The sequence below is a fragment of the Cherax quadricarinatus genome, unplaced genomic scaffold, assembly GCF_038502225.1.
Source record: "Cherax quadricarinatus isolate ZL_2023a unplaced genomic scaffold, ASM3850222v1 Contig3816, whole genome shotgun sequence".
Taxonomy (NCBI): Eukaryota; Metazoa; Arthropoda; class Malacostraca; order Decapoda; family Parastacidae; genus Cherax; species Cherax quadricarinatus.
This window is the reverse complement of record NW_027198842.1, coordinates 23,508-36,673: the sequence shown is the minus strand read 5'-3', so window position 1 is coordinate 36,673 and position 13,166 is coordinate 23,508. Positions and strand designations below refer to the sequence as shown.

Genomic DNA, 13,166 nt, shown 5'->3' with positions numbered 1-13,166 from the left:
TCAAGGGTCTTCTTAAAAGCCACTTACTCACCCACTACTAAATAAATACTGATTAACTGTATCTCATAAATATATAACCTGTGACCCTATCAAACTATGATTTTTGTAATTACATTACCTAATAGAATAGTCCATTCACTTGAATGCTTAGTAACTCATCAAATGTGCTACAAATTTGTACAACTATCAAACCTCTTATTTGAAATACTCATTTATACTTCATGTTGTAATTAGTTTACTGTATTTTTACCACTGAATATATCATTACTTAGTTAATATTAAGTTAATTTTAAGCTGCCCATAATGCTCTGCATACAAGGGGCTTTTGGCACGTACACTCAACCACTGTATTTCTTTTGTACAACTATGTATCATGTCCAAATAATAATAAATAAATAAATAAATAAATAAATAAATAAATTATTATTAGTATGCTTCGGGCACAATTTCTTCCTCGAGACAACGTGAAGCATGACTCACGAAATCGTAATGACATGATTGCAAACAAACCATACCACGGATGGGGATAGAACCCGCGATCAGAGAGTCTCAAAACTCCAGACCGTCCAGTGGCTAACGCGACGGTCTGGAATTTTGAGACTCTGATCGCGGGTTCTATCCCCATCCGTGGTATGTTTTTTTTTTTTAACGTGAAGCAGAACTCAATACGGCGTAAGGCACGGTGGCCCTAAAATGCCCCAATAACAACAAATAAAACTAACAATTTAACGTAAGGATTCCAGTGGAAATAAATGACACTGATTGATTTCACTGAGTTATCATAGATTGAATTCTACATATTTTATTATATTAAACTATTGTAAAAGTTTCAGATTATGCACGAGGCCAAAATATAACTTTCTCTCTCACACGATCCCGGCGAGGTGCAGACAGCCGCCGTAAGTGTCTTATTTATTCCACATGTGAGCAGCTTTTAGGAGTTGTTAGTGACCATGGAATGATATAATAATTAGTGAATGCTGTCGTTATAGTTTGTTGCTGGATTAAACTGCACTACGACTGTGTGTGTGTGGATGGTTGAGGATAAATATATGGAGGGAGGTATCACTAGGTCTGGTGAACGTCAGCGATGCCTCAGAGTTTCCCTTTTATTATAAGTCGTATGGTCGTACAGTCTTCAATACTATTTATGTATTTTTAATAAAAGTCCTCGACAAATATTGGGTTGAGGTTCTTGGCCAGATTGAGCCACTATTGTTATATCCCCTCTGACTTTGTCACCTTGTCTGACTTTTTTTGGGGGTTATCCTGGGTAATGTATACATATGCTGCTGTGTAACACTCTATGTAGCTATTTATGAGTACCTGTTACTGAATAAAAACTTAAGGATGTTCCTTAATGCTGGTGAGGGGTTCTAGATTTAAGGAATCGTACAGCGCTGTGCGACCCTATCAGTCAATCAATCAATTAATTTTTATTTCCTTGCAAGATTACATTGAGGTTATGAAATTACAGTATTGAGTTGCAGTGCAAGGAGAGTCACTATCATGCCTGGGCATTATGGGCAGACTTAATTTAATGGCTTACAGACTACTTAATACTAAAGAAATTGAACATAGTTTAAGTTATACATATTGTTTATTTATAGTAGACAGTAATTTTACTCAAATTACAATAGTTTCAATAGTAAATATTGAAATTATAATATGGGAATATAACATTGCGAGTTGTTGAAAGTAGTTTACAGTATGAGAATACTATAATTGGGTGTAAGGCAGTAATGTTTTGGGTAGGTATTTATACTATAAGGTACTTTTAATCAATGCATGAATTGATTGGGAAAATTTTTGGTAAAGTTAAATATTGAGTATATTTAGTTTAGGGTAAGTGGTTATTGAGAATAGTCTTAAATTGATGTTCAGACTGGGTTACTTTAGTATTTACTGGTAATGAATTCCAAATTTTGGGGCCCTTTATGTGCATTAAGTTTTTACAGTGTAATATAGACACGGGGTACATCAAAAAAGAGATCTGTGTCTTGTGTTATGGTCGTGTGACCTGTTAAGGTTGGTGAGGAGGAGTTTGAGTGGAAGGTTTATGTTTAAGTGTAGTGTTCTATGTATGTAGTAGGCACATAAGCATGGATATTCTTTACGGTGATCAGTTTTAGACTTTTGAATATTGGTGGAGTATGCTGTCGGGAGTAGGAATTTGTTATCATTCTGATTGTAGCCTTTTGCTGGGTTATTAGTGCTCTTAGGTAATTTAGTGTTGTTGATCCCCATGCACAAATTCCATATGTGAGATAAGGGTAGATGAGTGATCAATACAGTGCAAGGAAAGCTGATTGTGGAACATAGTACCGTATCTTTGATAGTATGCCTACTTGCTTGGAAATTTATTGTATATGTGTCTGGAATTTGAGGTTATTGTCAAGGTGGATTCCTAGGAATTTTCCCTCTGTGAGTCTTGTGATGGGTAATCTGTTTAGCATTATGTTAAGTGGAACATTTGCAGCTTTGTTTCCAAACAGAATGAAATACGTTTTGTCAGTATTGAGGGTAAGTTTAGCACTGAGGGTAGGTTTAGCACTTTGTTTTGATTCTAACAATAATAATAAGGAATCGGAGCTGCCCTCCCCTTCCATGGATCGCACCTGAATATCTTTCATTTCCCCATATTCTGCATGATCCCTATGGGTTTAGCATAAGTAAGTGGTCCCCATGAAAGTGATGACAATAATAAAGTTAGTCCTTTGCTCTAAATGCTGTGCATCGCATGGAGTTGCTGATTATTTTATATTTTATTAGTGCTGTGGTGGGAATAAAGAATCTAAAGCTAACAACAAACATAATTCAGCTCATGCCATGGGAGCAGTAGTCTTGAAGACCACACACGACAACAGGTCCAGGAACTAGGGCTCAACTTTATTGTAGCTATACAACATTCTATAGGAATGAACAACATACAAAATTTATAAAAGTAGGCTTGGTTGCAGTAATAAGGAGCTTATATCTAGTGAAGCTAACAAATTTCGAGGTCAACGACATCTGTGAGTTATCCAGACGAGTGACTCAGTGACTTTGTGCTCCCACACAAGTTGTCCAACAATATAATTTAGGTTTATATTAGGTTAGTACTATATGGCCATTTTGTTATATGGGCATGTTCTGTAATATGAAAACTATGCAGTTCAATGCTGCAATGTTTGCAGTACAGCTAAGAGAGAGTGTTCAATTTCCTGGTTTCAAATCAAGGAAAATCCCAGACTTATACTGCAAACCTTTATATTATTGGCAAGGCCCTTTCAAGGATGGTTCCTTGATGCCAGTGAGATCTTGATTCAAGGACAGTTCCATGATGTTAGTGTGAAGCTCATGGATTCAAGGAGGACTTTGATGGCTGAGAGAGATTCTTTCGAAAAAAGGTTCCTTGATGTCAGTGAGGGGCTCTTGACTCAAGGAAGATCCCTTGATGCCAGTGACAAACTTGATTCAAAGTTGGTGCCTTAATATCTGGAGGTGTTCTGGAGATCAATGCCCCTGGGGCTTGGTCCATGACCAGGCCGCCTGTTGGATCAGGGCCTGATCAACCAGGCTGTTACTTCTGGCCACACACACAGTTCAGTGTTTGACCCACAGCCCAGCTGGTCAAGTACAGACTTTAGGAACCTATCCAGTTCCATTTGAAGACATCTAGGGGTTTTACATATGATGGAAGGCTGTTAAACAGTCTTGGGCTCCTAGCAGTTATTGTATTTTCTCTCAGTGCACTCATGACACTCCTCCTTTTCACTGGGGGAGGGGGTATGGTACAGTGTCTGCCAAATCTTTTGCTTTCATAGGGAGTGATTTTTGTTTTCAAATTTGAGACTATTTCCTCTAGGATGTATCTTTTTCCCCTGCATTCTAAAGAGTACAAGTCAAGGACTTTAAATGTTCCCATTAATTTAGGTGCTTGACTATATAAAATAAAATAATAAAATAAAAGTTTATTTCTTTTCAAAGGTTACAATGTGTGGTTTACATTTCATAATTTGATTGGTACAAAGAAAGCCACTGTCATGCCGAGGCACTTCGGGCAGACAACCTAATACAGTACTTAAAGTTTAGACAGGTAAAAAGTGGTAGATTACAAATATTCAATACTTTACTCTATTATTAATATGTGGTAGTCCTTTTCATGAGCTAGTCCAAAATCACCCAATGATCCACTAATCCAGATTTGCTCGGATTGTCTGGATTGCCCGGATTTTGTCCAATGATAAACAAGGCAGACATTCCTGGCACTAAAATAACATCATCTCTGTTCATTAGTCACATCTCCTGGCCCCTCTTATATTACTCTTGTTTGCCATTTTGAATTTCTCAAAAAAAAAAAATAGGTTTATTGTTATGCAAACTTCTGCATTATTATAATAATTGTATAAATAATGCCAACTCATTTGTGACTGCATATTAGACTGGCCAGTTGGACACGTATTGGACAGTGACATCTTTTTTTTTTGTTTACTCTTGAACATCGGCAAAAATCAAACATTTCCGCTACTTTGAGCTCAATTTTAAGGTAATTTTCATCGTGAAACCAATCAAAGTCATCTTCATTTCTCTAATATATCTTCCATTCTGTCAGATGAGACCAAGAAACTGAGAATATGACTATAAATACCATACAAAAATACACCACAAAATCACTGTTTTAACCCAAAAACACGGTTGGAGTTTTTTTCTTATGCACTGTGTGCTACAGGATTTTTTAATACTGACCACACAGACCTATTCTTTCATATGTAGGCCTACCAGCTTTCTTCCACCAGACTTGAAGGAGTTAGAATTTTGGCGTAGTATTATGGGACTGACACTGGCTCTCAAGCCGTAATATTATGGGACCGACACTGAAAGGGTTAAGTGAATGTGACTAACATGATTAGGTTGGGTCACTGGCTTAAGCTAATGACCCATGCCTCACATGTGCCAGTAGGCCTGCTTCAATGTTCATCGTACGTTCTTATAAAGTGAATAGAATTCTTGTCTTCATTTCAAGAAGTATAAACAGGAGTCCTCAGGTTGTTCTTCAACTCTACATATCATTGGTTAGGCCTCATTTAGATTATGCTGCACCATTCTGGTCACCCTATTACAGAATGGATATAAATGGGATGGAAAACTTACAAAGGAGGATGACAAAGTTGATCCCATGTATCGGAAATCTTTCCTGTGAGGATAGACTGATGGCCTTAACCCCTAAATGGTCCAAGTGTATATATACGTTCTCTCGCAAAGTGCCCCTAATATTTTGAAAAATAAAAACTTTTTTTTATTGAAATAAAGAGGAATTTTTTTTAAGTGTTATAGTATTAAAATAATAAAAAAATTAGGGTCAGAACTTACTGAGATATGAGGCTGCAGATTTGGCACTTAATGCTCACCTGATGGCAACACAGAGTCCTGCTGCTTGCAGAAGTGTTGCCGATATACATTTTTTTCTCATTTTTATATTATTTTATATAATTTTTATGCTCTGATAATTACAATTTATTGTAGTTCTTGTCATTTCATAATCAATCTTTGTTTTGACACTAACATTGGGTACGGAAATTGTACTCAAATTGTCACAAACACATTGACAGGTGGACATTTACTCCTGTCTTGGTCATTTACTATTGTCTAGCAATATATACAAAGTATTTAGCTGTCCCAGCAATGTTTTGGTTACACAGGAGTATAGAAGAAGAAGAAGGAAGAAAGGAAGAAGAGGAAAGAAGTTCCCTTGAAGCATTGTGTAAGACAAGTGTCAGTGACAAGCATCCGGGAGGGCAGTGATAATGTTAGATAAGGCACCAGCGAGGGTGCAGAGATAGGATGAGGTAGTGCAGAAATAAGATGAGATAAGGGATGACATTTGATGGGTGCCAGCGAGAGTGCAGAGATAAGATGAGATAGTGCGGAGATAAGATATGGGATGACATTTGATGGGTGCCAACAAGAATGCAGAAATAAGATAAGGGGTGACTTGTGATGAGTTTGTATCTGTCTCTGATTATCTGTCTCTGTCTTGTCTCTCTCTCTGCTTGTCTCTTTCTGTCTCTCTGCTTGTTTCTCTCTCTGTCTCAGAGAGAGCCACTGTGAACCAACAGGTATTCTTATGCATTATATCTACAAGAACAGTATAGCACTTTGGATTTTTTAGGTTATCCTAAGTAATTTACACTATGTATAATTGTATTTGTGTGTACCTGTGAGACAGATAAAAAGAGATAGAAACAGATAGACAGAGACAGATAGAGAGATGGAGATAGACAGAGACAGATAGACAGACCCAAAACTTGGAGTTAACATCACTTTCCTCTTAAAAATGGAATGTTAATATGACATTACATCAGTGAATCCTTGGTGTTTGCCGCACTGTTTGCTCTAGCTGGTGCTCAGTTTAACTGGTGCTCCCACAAGGTACTAAGTGGTCCCAGATTTTTTTAGTATGGTGCACACCGAGTGTTAAGACCCATTCTATGCTAACCAGGCATCTCAGGCCATTTGTGTCAAATTTGGAGGCAGGAAAAACAAAATGTATATATACGTTTGGGGCACTAGCGGTAAAAACGTATACAGTGGACCCCCGGTTAACGATATTTTTTCACTCAATAAGTATGTTCAGGTGCCAGTACTGACCGAATTTATTCCCATAAGGAATATTGTGAAGTAGATTAGTCCATTTCAGACCCCCAAACATACACGTACAAACGCACTTACATAAATACACTTACATAATTGGTCGCATTTGGAGGTAATCGTTATGCGGGGGTCCACTGTACTATATACATTTGGACCATTTAGGGGTTAAATGTGCACTCTAGAGAGGCAAAGAGTTAGGGGGAGGATATAATTGAGGTGTATAAATGAAAAACAGGAATAAATAAAGGGAATGTAAATAACTTGCTAAAAATATCTAAGACAGGACTCACATCAGTGGTTTCAAGTTGGAAAAATTTAGATTCAAAAAGGATGAAGGAAAGCTCTGGTTTGGTAATAGAGTTATGGACGATGGGAACAAACCTACGAGTACCATCATTGAAGTTAAGATGTTGTGTAATTTTAAAAATAGGTTAGACAAATTCGTGAGTGGATGTGGATGGGAATGAGTTGAACCTGACTGGCTTGGGGTAATAGGTCTAATGCAGTGCCCCTTAAATGGATGTGACTTGCACCTGACTAGCTTAGGCCAGTAGGTGACTTGTACCTGCCTAGCATGGGCCAATAGGTCCGCTGCAGTGCTCCTTTCTTATGCTCTTATTCTAGCTACCAGCTATCCTTCTTCCAGACAATCTACAGTTAATGCTGGAGCATTAACTAGCCTGATGTAAGGCCTGAGAGCATTGAAGAGCAGGTTTATACATTCCTATCTTTAGAATAAACAATACATTTTTTTAATTTACAGAAAGCTACTGACCAAGGCCTTAATTTACACAAATAACATGATGCATACTACAGTATTGTATATTTAGTATCTGTTGCAAACAATGCAGCAGGCAGTGTTTATTAGGCATGTTGTAATTACTTATTTGTAGCTACAGGAAAATAGCTATACTCATGGTGTCCCATTTCAGTAATTTTTCATTATGTAATTTTTTTTTTAAATTTTCAGTGGTTGTAGCAACAACTACAAATACCTCTTAAAATTTATTCCATTCTTCCAACACATTGTTTGCAAAGAAAAATTTCCCAGTATCTATTTTTTTATAACTTTTAATAACCTTATTGTACGTTGGTATCACACCTCTTCTTCCAATCAGCCAGTATGAGTATTGTTTTTATGTTTTCAGCCTAGTGCCTATCTAGTGCCACATAACACACTTCTCCACTCTTCAAAAGTTTAAATTTACTTAATATGCATAATATGCATACTATGCATACTATATATACAAGCCATTCATTTCTGTTATAAACCCTGCTCTCAAACTCTTCCTTAATAGCCGCATAATACAAGACACAAAAATCTTGATATTTCCCCGTGTTCATCTCAAATTTTGTAAAAACTCAATGGTCATAAAAAGGCCTTAACATCTGGAACTCTTTGCCTGAAGATTCCAAAGGTTCATTATCTGCTAACTGCTTCAAAGCTAATGTTAAAAAGAACTTCCTTACTTTAATGTGACTTTGACAGCAATATATTATGTCAAATTGTGGAATTGGCTATTTTCATTCAATTCTGTCTCTGTTCTTCTTCCAGCTTTCCTTCAACTTGCATGTATCATTAGATAAGCATCTCATCATATTTTGTATTGTAATTCAAGTATCTAATATCACTCACCCTGCTGAACTTGACAATAATATCTTCTTATTGTGATTTTTATTATGAATTAACTGAGTAAATTTTGAGTATACCAGGTAAAGTGTATGGTATCGTAATGACATGATTGCAAACAAACCATACCACAGGTTCGAACCCCACCCGTGGTATGTTTTTTTTTTTTAAGTGTATGGTAGTTATTACTGGAAGTATTAAGGGTAAGATGGAGACCAGAATCATAAATGAACAAGGAAGTTTTAGGAAGGGTAAGGGATGTGTACACTAAGTGTTTACATTGAAGCATGTAAGTGAACAAATATCTGGATAAAGGTAAAAAGTTTTCATTACATTTGTAGATTAAAAAAGGCATAAGATAGGGTGGATAGGGGAACATTGTAGCAGATATTGCAAGTGTACGAAATAGTCAAGAGTTTTTATTAGGACAGTGAGGCTCAGGTTAGGGTATATAGGAGAGAGGGAGATTATTTTCTAATAAAAGTAGGCCTTAGAAAAGGATGCATGATGTCACCATGGCTATTTAACATATTTATAGATGGAACTGTAAATGAAGTACAGTAGACCCTCATATTATGCTGATTTATTTGGCATGTTTTGGTTGTTATACTATTGAAAAATTGTGGCATAATTTTATACAACACTTAACACTGTTCGGTTTGCGTAAGGGGAAAAAATTTGGAGCGTCGCCCACGGGATATTTCCCTAGCTCAGGCTGCTGCTTGGCTGTGAGTGAGACTACTGTCTCCGTGGGGCTGCACTGGGCTTGAGGCAGCAAAGGATCGCTTCACCGTGCTCCTTTGTGGTAATGCATCAGGTGATTTCAAGTGTAAGCCCATGGTTATTTACTGCTCCAAGAATCTTTTTGCTTTGAAAGGTGTAGATACAAACACCTTAACAGTAATTTGGAGGTCAAGCCAGTCAGCATGGATGACAGAGGAAATATTTATTGACTGGTTTAACCCTTTCAGGGTTGGTGTCATAATAGTACACACAGATTCTAGCACCTTCAAATCAAGTGGGAAAAGGCTGGTAGGCCTAGATGTGAAAGAATGGGTGTGTGTGTGTGGTCAGCATGTGCAGTATAAAAAAAATCCTGCAGCACACTGTGCATAATCAGAAAAAAAAATCTCCTACTGTGTTTTTGGTTTAAAACAGTGACCTTGCAGTCTATTTATGTATGGTATTTATGGTCATATTCACGTTTTCTTGGTCTCATTTGATAAAATGGAAGATATAATACAGAAATAGAGATAATTTTGATTGGTTTCACGATGACAAGTACCTTCAAATTGAGCGCAAAGTAGGAAAAACGTTCGATTTTTGCCTATGTTCAAGAGTAAACAAATTACACCACGAGTCCAATATGCATCAACTGGTAAGTCTAATATTCTTGCACAAGTGTGCTGATATTATTTATGCCATTTTTACAATGATGCAGTAGTATACATAACAGTAAATCTATTTTTTGTGAGAATAAAAATTCAAAATAGAAAGCAAAAGTAATGCAAGAGGGGCCTGGAGACATGACTAAGGAACTGATAAAATGTTATTTTAGTGCCAGGAATGTCTTTATTGTTTATTCTGGACTCTATTTTGAAATTGGTATCTTGTGAAATTGTGAAATTGGCTAAAATACCAATTTCTGACCACTGTATTGGGTAGTTGAAATTGGTAAATGGGCAGTTTCTTGTACTCAATTGATAGAACAAATAAAATTCTAGCAAAATTGCTATGATTTTAGTAGACTGAAACATTGGAATTAGCTGAAAGTAGGGCTCAAAGTGGGTGAAATCGCCGATGCGTAAATATCGTCAATACCGCTGACTTCACAGGAGTATAATTCTGTAAGTTTTCCATCAAATTTCATACTTTTGGTGTCATTATGATCAGAAAAAGATTCTCTATCATTTCAAAAGAAAATTGATTTTTTTTTTTATTTTTCGAAAAATTTTCAACCCTGAGCAAACACAGTCAATGCTGAATTACAGAAAATATCTGCCTGGATGATGACTAACAAACTTACCCTGAACACTGATAAAACCAATTTCATTCAGTTTGGAAACAAAGCTGCAAATGATCCAATTAACATAATGTTAAATGGATCATCAGTCACAAGACTCAAAGAGGGAAAATTCCTAGGTATCCACCTTGACAGTAGCCTTAAGTTCCGGACACACGTACAACAAATCACCAAGAAAATCTCCAAGACTGTAGGCATACTATCAAAGATAAGGTACTACATTTCACAATCAGCTCTCCTGGCACTGTACCATTCACTCGTATACCCTTATCTTACATATGGAATTTGTGCATGGGGATCAACAACATCTAATCACCTAAAACCCCTAATAACCCAGCAAAAGGCAGCAGTAAGAATGATAACAAATTCCCACTCCTGCCAGCATACTCCACCAATTTTCAAAAGTCTGAATCTGCTCACCATTAATAACATCCATACTTATTCATGTGCCTACAAAATTCACAGAACAATACACGCACACATAAACCCTCCACTCAAACTTCTCCTCACCAACCTAAACAGGACACATGACCACAACACAAGACGCAGATCTCTTTTTGATATACCTCGTGTCCATATCACACTGTGTGAAAACTCTATGCACATAAAGGACCCCAAAATATGGAATTCATAACCAGAAGATATTGAAGTAACCCAGTCTGAAAATCAATTTAAGACTTCTCAAAAGCCACTTAATCACCCTAGACTAAATGCTAAACACTCGGTACACACTTATTCACCTATGTACTCCCACATCATAACTGAAACAATCACATTGAACATTTTATCCATTGTTGACAGGAATACAATTGAATCATTGTTTTCACAAAAATCATTTTCGAATATAAATATATCTTTGTATTATACAAATTTTGATTCATTTATAATTAATATTCTACTGTACAACTATGATATACTCCTTAGTATTAACCCTTTGACTGTTTCAGGCCCCTCTCTGAAACTGTCATTCTATGTCGCTCAATTTTTGAAAAAAAAAAAAAATTATTTTTTCTTATGAAATGATAGAGAATCTTTTCCCGATGGTAATGACACCAAAAGTTCGAAATTTGGTCGAAAACTCGTGGAATTATGCTCCCGCGAAGTTAGCGGTCTCGGCGACATATGCGTATCGGCGATTTCGCCGACTTTGAGCCCAATTTTCAGCCAATTCCATTGTTCCAGTTGACCAAACTCATAGCTATTTCTTTAGAACTCCATTTTATCTATCAGCTGAGTACAAGAAACCTCCCATTTACTAATTTTGACTACCCAATATGGTGGTCAGAAATTGGCAATTTGGCCAATTTCACGCAAAATAAAAAAGATGCCAATTTCAAAATAGGGTCCAGAATAAACAAGGTAGACATTCGTGGCACTAAAATAACATATGCTCTGTTCATTAGTCACATCTCTAGGCCCCTCTTATATTATTATTGCTTTCTATTTTGATTTTTTATTCATACAAAAAAATACAAAATTTACTGTTATGCAGACGACTGCATTATTGTAAAAATGGTATAAATAATATCAGTGCACTAGTGAAAGAATATTAGACTCCCCAGTTGACGTGTATTGGACGTGTGGTGTGATTTATGTACTCTTGAACATTGGTAAAAATCGAACATTTCCGCTACTTTGAGCTCAGTTTCAAGGTCGTTTTCATCGTAAAAGTAATGAAAATCATCTCTATTTCTGTAATATGTTTTCCATTTTATCACCTAAGACCATGAAAACGCGAATACAACGATAAATACTATACGAAAATACACCTCAAAGTCGGCGTTTTATTCCAAAAAAACGATCAGAGTTTTTTTTTTCTCATTACGCAATGTGTGCTGCAGGATTTTTTTTATGTGGTGCACACTGACCACACAGACCCATTCTCTCACATGTGGGCCTACCAGCTTTCTCCCACTTGATTTGAAGCCACTAGAATTATTGAGTATATATACGTCAGAAACATTGGCTCGTAAGACGTATTTATACGTCGAAAACAGTCAAAGGGTTAAGTAGACTGTAAGCCAATAATGTTAAGTTGGCCCATAATGCCTAGGCATAATAGGGGCTCTCTTTGCATTGCAACCCACTATTGTAAATACAAAATCTCAATGTACTGTTTGCAAAGACATAAAATAAATAAATAAAATAAATAAACAATATATAAAAACAATCCATAGATACATATTGTTCTGAATAAAGAAAATGTAAGGTTTCTGGACACAATTTATTTTTTTTTTTTAACTTTTGAGGTACAGCTTAATAAATTTCTTTGAAGATGCCTGACCTGTTAGTTCATTTTATTTTCCTTTTCAGTTTTGTTTGTAATATTTTATCAATTCTGCAGATCATGTCTGGAGGACTGAGTGTTATGAGTCTTGAGGAGAATGATATGAGAAGGTTTCTTATTGCGTCAACTCATTTAGGTGCCAGCAATGCAAACTTTCAGATGGAACAATACATCTTCAAGAGGCGTCAGCTGGATGGTAAATAGATACTGTCTGTTTGTTTAATTTACAGTATTACACTGCATTGCTTTTGTGTTTTTGTAAATGTTTCTTTTTGAAAAGAGCCTTTATTTTTTTACTAAAGCATTGTTAAGAATGGAGATTCTTTATTCAAAATTTCCCATTGTTTTTATTTGTTAAAAGATAGCATATATGTTTACCCATTCCTATAAGTGAGCTGGGCTCAGATGCTTGCAGATGTATGGCCGTTGTGTTAGAGGAGGGCCTGCTCTGGGATCAGGTTAGGGAAAAATCAGAGATAAGAGTCCCAAAACCATTAACCCTTTGACTGTCGCGGCCATATATATATGTCTTACGAGGTACCGTGTTTGATGTATATATACTCATAAATTCTAGCGGCTTCAAATCAAGCAGG

At 36.4% G+C, this 13,166-nt stretch overlaps 1 non-coding gene across 3 annotated transcripts; it reads left to right on the top strand.

Annotated features, from left to right (window-relative positions):
* The first annotated feature begins 611 nt into the window (after positions 1-611).
* Positions 612-12,790, top strand: LOC128689989 (uncharacterized). 3 transcript variants are annotated; one of them, XR_011391560.1, is made up of 3 exons: positions 612-630; positions 834-899; positions 12,631-12,790. It is a non-coding gene; the product is annotated as an uncharacterized protein (transcript). The 3 variants fall into 3 exon arrangements; XR_011391558.1 differs by having other exon boundaries at positions 618-730; positions 828-899; XR_011391559.1 differs by lacking the exon at positions 612-630 and adding an exon at positions 708-730.
* The last annotated feature ends 376 nt before the right edge of the window (positions 12,791-13,166 follow it).